Below are 9,992 nucleotides of genomic sequence, written 5' to 3'. Positions count from 1 at the left end.
TGATTTCATGATAAATGTCGTTTTGAACAACTTTAATTCTTTAATATTTTTATTTTGAGGTTGTTAACAGTCATTTTGAAGATTTAGTTAAAGTTGAGTGACAATCGGTGTTAAAAAGTGTAAAATTCAATGATCATACTATTAAGGGGTAAATTACACTCATGGCACTGAAATTTATCCATTTTCATATTATGGCCACTGAACTTCATTTCTTCCCGGTATGACCACTGAACTTTACACTTTTTAACACTAGTGGCACTTAATGCCTCAAAACGACCGTTGAGGGCTAAAAATAAAAAATCCAAAGCGTTAATGATATTCTAAGGAACTTTAATTCTTGAATTTTTTTTGTTTTGAGGTCATTTAGGTGTTGTTTGGTTAGGAGAGAGAAAGTGAAATTTTAGAGAGAGAAATCTCCAAAAAATGTGATTTTTGAAAATAAAAAATGTGGTTTATGGCAAATGTCGTTTTGAACAACTTTAATTCTTGAATATTTTCATTTTAAGGTCGATAACGATCATTTTGAGAAGTTAGTTAAAATTGAGTGGTCACCGATGTTAAAAAGTGTAAAGTTTAGTGGCCATACCGAGAAGAAATGAAGTTCAGTGACCATAATGTGAAAATGGATAAAGTTCAATGACCATCGGTGTAATTTATCCTACTATTAAGAATTGAAGTTCAATGACCACGATATTAAAATGGATAAAGTCCAGTGGCCATGATATAATTTACCCTTAAAATAATACACATATTCAAGAATTCTTGAAACAGAGGTAAAAATCTCACTAAATCCCTCAAAATAATATATTTTTTGAAACTGTTGATATTATACACTAGCGCATGTTGTACGAAATTTATTTATTTTTATTTCTTTTAAATAATTTTTTTTCAATTTTTAGCTAATGAAATAATAATATTAAGTAATAACATATGACATAAATAAATTTTGGAGAAACTTAATCCAGTGGGTTTTAACACCTTAATAGTACGATTTTAACACATTTTATGTATAAAAATAGTTTTCAGGTAAACATGTTAAAGTTTAGGTATCAAAAATATATTATACTTTAAGGACTGATTTGATCATAGATTAATTTGACCCTTAACACCAATTTTAAGCACTGAGTTGATACCCAAATATTAATTTAAACTAGATTGACCATGCCAAGTTTAATGACTAATTTGACCCTTTATTCATTTATCAGTAAATGTATATCACACCTGTTAGGCTGTCAGAATGGAGTACATGAGAGACATCTGTGAATATAGGGAATCATTTTAAGGGTAAATTACACCTATGGCCACTGAACTTTATCCATTTTAATATTATGGCCATTGAATTTTAATTGTTAACGGTATGACCACTGAATTTTACACTTTTTGACACTGGTGGCCATTCAACGCCTCAAAATGACCGTCGACGGCCTTATAAAAAAATTCGAAGATTTAATGATATTCTAAGAAATTTTAATTCTTGAAAATTTAGTTTTAAGGTCATTTAGGTGTTGTTTGGTTAAGATAGAGAATTGATTTTTAGAGAGAGAAAACTAAAAAAAAATTTGAAAATAAAAAATATGGTTTCATGATAAATATTGTTTTGAACAATTTTAATTTTGAATATTTTCATTTTTAGATCGTTAATGGTTATTTTGAAGATTTAATTAAAATTGAGTGACCATCGGTTTTAAAAATTGAAAAGTTTAATGATCATAAGATTAGATTTGAAGTTCAATTACCATAATATTAACAATTACCATAATATTAAAATAGATAAAATCCTATGGCCATGGGTGTAATTTACCATTCAAATGATACACATATTCAGGAATCCTTGAAACATAGGCAAAAATCTCACTAAATCCCCTCAAAATAGTTTTTTTTTTTTTTGAAACTATTGACATTTTTTTTTTCTTTTAAATAATTTTTTCCCAATATTTTAGCTAATAAAATAATAATATTAAGTAATAACATGACTTGGGATATATTTGGTCTGGTGGGTTTTAACACCTTTATTAGTATGATTTTAACACATTTTATATATAAAAATAGTTTTCAGGTATTAAAATATAAATATGATAAAATTTAGATATTAAAAATATATTATACTTTCAAAGTTGATTTGATCATAGATTAATTTGACTCTTAACGTTAACTTTAAAGGCTTAGTTGATACTCAAATATTAATTTGGCTAGATAGATTGATCTTGCATACCAAGTTTAAGAGCTGATCCTTTGTTTATTTATCAGTAAATGTATATTACACCTGTTAGGCTGTCAGATTAATATGTACAGGAGAGACATGGAATCGTTTTAAAGGTAAATTACATCTATGGCCACTGAACTTTACCAATTTTAACATTATGGTCACTGAACTTCAATTTTAATAGTATGGTCATTGAACTATACACTTTTTGACACTGGTGGCCACTCAATGCCTCAAAATGACCGTCGACGGTCTTAAAATAAAAAAATTGAAGAGTTAATGATATTCTAAAAAATTTTAATTCTTGAAAATTTTCGTTTTGAGGTAATTTAATTGTTTTTTTGTTAGGAGAGAGAAAGCTAAAAATGTGATTTTGAAAAATAAAAAATGTGGTTTCATGGTAAATGTCATTCTGGTCTACTTTAATTCTTAATGTAGGATAAATTACACCATGGCACTGAATTTTATGCATTTTAACATTGTGACCACTGAACATCAGTTCTTAATGGTATGGCCACTGAACTTTACACTTTTTTACACTTGTTGCTACTCGATGTCTCAAATCGACCGTTGACAGTCTCAAAATACATTTTTTAAAGAGTTAATGATATTCTAAGAAACTTTAATTCTTGAAAAATTTTCGTTTTTGAGTTCATTTAGATGTTGTTTGGTTAAGAGATAGAGTGAATTTTTAGAGAGAGAAAGCTCCAAAAAAATATCTTTTGAAAAATAAAAAATGTGATTCCATGATAAATGTCGTTTTGAACAACTTTAATTCTTGAATATTTTCATGTTGAGGTCGTTAACGGTCATTTTGAAGATTTAGTTAAAATTGAGTAACCACCAGTGTCAAACCCGACCTAAAATAAGATCAGATAAGACGGTGAGACATTACCACTGACTTATTATATAAACCAGTAGCAGTATCTCTCAAATAAGGAGAAAAATCAGGCAAAAACCAAATTCTAATGTTAAGCTCAAATGACCAACATATGTCATTTTCAGCATAACTTTTTCATACGGAGTCCGATTAAGACGATTCAAAAACCCCTGGAAACGTAAGATAATAATAAAGAACTTTCATTTAGGACTCCATGACAGACTCGGCCTATATCTGGTCGAAAAATGCATCACAAGATTCAAGTACGAATCTGATTTTCCAGCATCACCTATATAGACAAGTTATGACTTACTCATAACCCATATCACAGTATTCCACAAATTCTCAACTTCAGCTAATTATATATATATATATCTACATGTAGACAGTACAAACCAAACAAAAGGACACTGCCAAAAACAAGTTCTTCAAGTGTCCGTATACTATCCACATATATGTACATGAACAAAATGGATGCAATACCCTAGAGACGACTTGCACCTCGTAGCTGTAACCGAACCTCGCCCTAGGATCGAGTACCCGTCTCGGTACCTTGCACTTCTTCGCCTAAAACAAAACATTAAAAACATTTGGAAAACATGAGACAAAAATCTCAATAAGAAACTATCAGCTATAGAAATCAACTTTACTTAACATAACTACTTATATATACATTTATAAAGGATTTAACCAAAACCTTGTAAAATATACTCAAAACTAAAGTTCATAATAGGATCAATGTATTAAACCAAAAACCCAAAATATATAATCTTGTATCCATTCTTGAGTTCATCCCCTGATAATTCAAATCACAATTCAAAACATGTATGAGACGTCTCTTAACATTGCCTATCCCATATGGTCTTACCCAACACTTTACTGCCATACCCAATAGGTCTTCAGACTGTGTACACAGGCCATATTTCTCACTAAATATGGTCTTTAAAATTAAATCCACCATACCGGACTACTCTCAATGGATACCAAACATTTAATTCCATATATATATAGATTGAAACCAAAAACATATATGTATATATGTATATACTTCACTTGATCATAATCAAGTTCACAAGTGTTCAATTCTCCAAAATATCAATCGTTAATCAAATAAAATTCCAAAATTAATCAACCAACGAAACCTCAAATCAATATAACCTAGTAAAAGCTGTAATTCATATTTAAACATAGTCAATAGTTCATTTGAACTATAATTTCGCAAGATTGTGAAAAACCTCAATTTTACAAAATTCCAGCATAACCCTAAAATATCAAGTTCTGGAAATTCTTTGATTATATATATATATATATATATATCTATATACATAAAACTCAAAATATAGTTGATAGTGACTTACCTTAGCTATGAATTGAAGAAAATACACCCGTTCAATTCTCCGCTAAATCATTCTAAGACGTTTCCCCTCCAAACACTTCCGAAATTCAGAAACTCTTCGGTTAGGATTTAGATCTATGCCTAAGGATGCTATAGTTTAAGTTTCAAGTGATTTGGACGGTCGAATCTCCGCAAATCAAAGAAACGGTGAAGAAACGGTCGAAGAACGATTAAAAGAAAAAGAAACAGAGAAGAAAAGGAAGGAAAAGACGATGATGTCGAGAGTCTGGAACATTTGGGATTTATATCCCAAATTTGTCAAATATCCCTTTTGGTCCTCCATCTTTATATAATCTTTTAATATTTACCCTAAACTTTTAATTTACACCTAAACCCAACGAATTAACCCCAAATTTTTCCTATAACACCAAATAAAAATCACATACCCCATAATTATCATATATATTAATATCTAGATATAAATTCTAGAAATTTAGACACGGACGTGACAGTCCTCCCCACCTTAAGAAATTTCGTCCACGAAATTGTACTTACCCGTCTAGGTGAATAAATGGGGATATTGTTGTCTCATATCCTCCTCTCTTTCCCAGGTTGCTTCCTCACGAGAGTGTCTGTGCCACATAATTTTAACAAGTGGTATGGTTTTGTTCCTGAGGACTTTCTGTTCTCTAGCTAGGATAGCTACTGGTTCTTCTTTATAGGACAAGTCTTCAGACAATTCAATTGGCTGCTCTTGAATAATGTGATTCGGATCACTCCTATACCTCCTTAGCATTGAAACATGGAATACATCATGTATATTAGAGAGATTCTGAGGCAATCGTAATCGATATGCAACTGGCCCAACTCTTTCCACAACTTCATACGGACCAATGAATTTAGGACTCAACTTCCCTTTCTTGCCAAATCGAAGTAAACCCTTCCACGGTGATACTTTCAGAAATACTCTGTCTCCCACATCATATTCAATTGGTCTCCGTTTCAGATCTGCATAGCTCTTTTATCTGTCTTGTGCTTCTTTTAACTTCTGTTGTATGATTTGCACCTTTTCTGTTGTCAACTGCACTATCTCAGGCCCTAATAACTGTCTCTCGCCTACTTCAGACCAACATAATGGAGTTCTACATCTTCTTCCATATAAGGCTTCATAAGGTGCCATATCAATACTAGATTGATAACTGTTATTATATGCAAACTCCATTAAAGGCAAATGTACATCCCAACTACTTTGAAAATTCAAAATGCTAGCTCTCAGCATATCTTCCAAAGTTTGAATGGTACGCTCACTCTGACCGTCAGTCTGTGGATGGAAAGCTGTACTGAAATTCAATCTTGTGCCTAATGCATCCTGAAAACTAGGCCAAAACCTTGATGTAAAGCGAGGATCCCTGTCAGAAACAATAGAAACTGGTACACCATGAAGTCTAACAATCTCCTTGATATACAACTGTGCCAGCTTCTCTAAAGAAAAAGTCACTTTCATCGGAAGAAAGTGGGATGATTTTGTTAATCTATCCACAATTACCCATATAGAATCATTACCATGTTGTGTACGAGGTAATCCACTGACAAAATCCATTGTAATATGTTCCCACTTCCATTCAGGAATAGGAAGTGATTGTAAAGTACCAGCAGGTCGTTGATGTTCTGCTTTGACTTGTTGGCAACTTAAACATCTACCCACATATTCAGCTATTTCCCTTTTCATTCCTTTCCACCAGAAATGCTCTCGAAGATTTCTGTACATTTTAGTACTCCCAGGGTGCATTGCATATGACGAATCATGAGCTTCTTCTAATATCTCCTTCTTGATATCGTGAACATTCGGAACACACATTCTGTCTCCAAACATTAACATGTCATCTTCTGTTACTTTATATTCAATCTTCTTCCCCTCGCTCACGTCTTTTCTGATTTGTTCTAAAAATTCATCTTGATTTTGAGCTTCTTTAATTCTGTCTCGAAGAATTGGTCTCACCTTCAACATTGCACATAATACTGCCTCATCTCCACAAACCAGTTCAACATTCAAAGCTCTCATATCAAGCAATAAAGACATTCTCACTGATTGTTTATAACTCAAACTTCCAACGTTCTTGCGACTCAAAGCATCAGCTACAACATTAGCTTTACCAGGATGGTATTCAATAGTCAGGTCATAGTCTTTCAATAACTCAAGCCATCTTCTTTGCCTCAAATTCAATTCCTTCTGTGTCATTATGTATTTCAGACTTTTATGGTCAGTGAATATTAGACACTTTTCACCATAAAGATAATGTCTCCAAATCTTTAAAGCAAACACCACGGCAGCTAATTCAAGATCATGTGTCGGGTAATTCAATTCGTGTGGCCTTAATTGTCGTGACGCATAAGCAATGACATTATCATTCTGCATCAATACAATCCCGAGACCTTGCTTTGATGCATCACTGTACACTGTATAACCTTCACCCACTACAGGTAGTGCTAACACATGAGCACTGATAAGTCTTGTCTTTAATATATCAAAACTTTCTTGACATTCAGGTGTCCACTCAAATTTAACACCCTTCCGCAGTAATCGTGTCATCGGACAAGCTATAAGTGAGAATCCTTTCACAAATCTTCTGTAATAACCCGCTAATCCTAGGAAACTACGTACTTCATGTACATTCGACGGTGCTTCCCATTTAGCTACAGCTTCAACTTTCTTAGGATCAACTAAAATTCCCCTAGCTGATACCACATGACCTAAAAACATCATTTCATCAAGCCAAAACTCACATTTGCTAAATTTTGCATACAATTGTTTCTCCCTTAGAATCTGCAAAACTGTTCTCAAATGCTTACTGTGATTTTCCTTATCCTTAGAATACACAAGAATATCATCGATAAACACAATCACAAATGTATCTAAGTAAGGTTTAAAAATCCTATTCATAAGGTCCATAAAAGCAGCAGGTGCATTAGTTAATCCAAATGGCATAACTAAAAATTCATAATGCCCGTATCGAGTTCTAAAAGCTGTTTTCTGAACATCCTCTTCCCTGACCTTCAATTGATGATACCCAGTTCTCAAGTCAATTTTTGAAAATATGGTTGCTCCTTGCAATTGATCAAACAAGTCGTCAATTCTAGGTAATGGATACTTGTTACGAATAGTAACCTTGTTCAGTTGACGATAATCAATGCATAACCGCATTGTACCATCCTTCTTTTTTACAAACAAAACTGGAGCTCCCCATGGTGATACACTAGGTCGAATATACCCCTTATCTAATAACTCCTGCAACTGCACTTTCAATTCTTTCATTTCTGCTGGTGCCATTCTATATGGTGCAAGTGATATAGGAGCGGTACCAGGCTGCAAATCAATTGCAAACTCTACTTCTTTTACTGGTGGTAACCCTGGTATTTCATCCGGAAAGACATCTGGATACTCATTCACAATTGGCACATCTTCCAATTTGGGAGATTCTTTATTACTATCTACCACATATGCCAAGAAAGCGTCACATCCTTTCCTTAGCATTTTCATAGCTGTCATAACTGTGACTATACTTCTACGTACACCTCTCTCACCATGAAACACATATCCCTCTCCACTAGCTAATACTAGATTAACTTTCTTTTTCGAACAATCTACCATTGCTTGATATTTAGATAAGGAATCCATGCCTAAGATGACATCAAATGTTTGCACCATCAAAGGTATCAAATTCACATGTATAAAAGACTCCCCTAACTTTACCTCACAATTAGGATATACATGTGTACATACTAAAGATTCTCCCATAGGCATGCTAACAGTTAAATGTTCTGGCATAAGTTTTGACTCCCAAATTATATCAGACATAAATAATGGAGACACAAAAGAATGTGTAGCACCAGGATCAATAAGCAGATAAGCATCTTTTCCAAATAAAGAAATCGTACCAGTGATAACTTCTACAGATGCAACAGCTTCTTGTGGAGTCATAGAGAAAGCTCGAGGTTGAGTTGCAGCTCTATCTGACTGATTACCCTGATTCCTAGCTCCTTGAGAAGTATTACCAGCTCCTCTTCCCATGTTATTACCTCTACCATTACCCCGATTATTTCCTCTCCCAAACAAATTACCTCTACTTCCTCTGTCAGTCTGTAATCCTCTACCCCTTCCAGCTCTATTCAGTTTAGGACATCTAGTACGTACATGTCCTTCCTCACCACACTCATAACAAACAATTCGTCTTTGTGGTTCAGTTGTCCTCCCTGAAGGACAATCCCTCCTTAAGTGACCACTTCCGCCACACTGAAAACACTGTAATGTTCTCTTTCTACATTCACCTGAATGAAATTGCCCACACTGACTACACTTTAAAACATTACCACTACTAGCAATTGAAGGACTGTGTGAAGCTTGGCTAAAAGTATCAGGTGCTCGAAAAGTACTACGATTCACAAATGCTCCTCTTGAAGCCTGACTTTGTATCTGACTACCCCGAAACTGAGATGGTCCTCCTCTAGCAAACTTTGATCTCCCAACCTCCTCTGACTGCTTTTGACTAGTCTCTGATTCTAACTTCCCCTTTAACTTTTCTTTCTGTAATGCTTTCTCTACCCAACCACGATAATGTACACCCTCGTATAAACTCAGCTCATTCTGATAAAATGCACTCAATCCATCCTTAAATCTCTCACATTTCACTTCCTCAGTAGGAAACCACTGACTAGCATAACGGTATAAATCATCGAACTTGTCCACATACTCGTTCACAGCCAAAGTCCCCTGTTTCAAATTAAAGAACTCATTTCTCTTCGCTTTCTGGAATGTTTCAGTCAGATATTCTCTCATGAATTCACGTTTGAAAACTCCCCAATTCAAACCTTCAGGATACAAACCCCTGACTCGAGTTAACCATGCATCTGCTGGTCCATGTAATAAACCAAACACAACCCTGACTTTATCCTCATCCCGTAACTGCATAGTACTAAAGGCTTTTTCTGTAGCTTTTAACCAATTATCAGCTTCCTCAGAGTCAATGGTACCTTTGAAATCAAATGCCCCACAATTTTTGGCATCCTCAATCAGTTCACTGGGCCTTCTATGTGCTTCCCGTGTTTCCATCATGGTAACAAAAACTTCAACTAAAGCTCGGGGTTCAAGTTGTACTACTTGTGGCATTGCAGCTTGTGGAGCCACATATGGTGCAGGTTGTTCAGCTAGAAGATTAACAGGTCGACGTGGAGGCAATGGTTGTTGTTGTCTTTGAGGTTGGTTAATGGGCGGAACTCTAGCATCAGAGGCTTCACTATCCCCTATGCCCTCAAGACCCCATCCTAACTCTCTTCTTTTCTCATCTCTACCTCTACCTCTACCTCTATTTAGAGGCGGTCGGCCACGCGGTCGTCTCGGATGCATCTATATGATAAAGACACAATTATAATTATATGTAGATATATGAGATGCATGAATGTCAAGTGTGCAACACAAGAAATACAAAGAATCACATTAGATTACCTATATATCCACTTATGGATATGGATTAAACCTATGCTCTGATACCAAAATGTCAAACCCGACCTAAAATAAG

Source organism: Euphorbia lathyris, chromosome 3 (assembly GCF_963576675.1).
Source record: "Euphorbia lathyris chromosome 3, ddEupLath1.1, whole genome shotgun sequence".
NCBI lineage: Eukaryota > Viridiplantae > Streptophyta > Magnoliopsida > Malpighiales > Euphorbiaceae > Euphorbia > Euphorbia lathyris.
Note: the sequence above shows the minus strand (reverse complement) of the source record.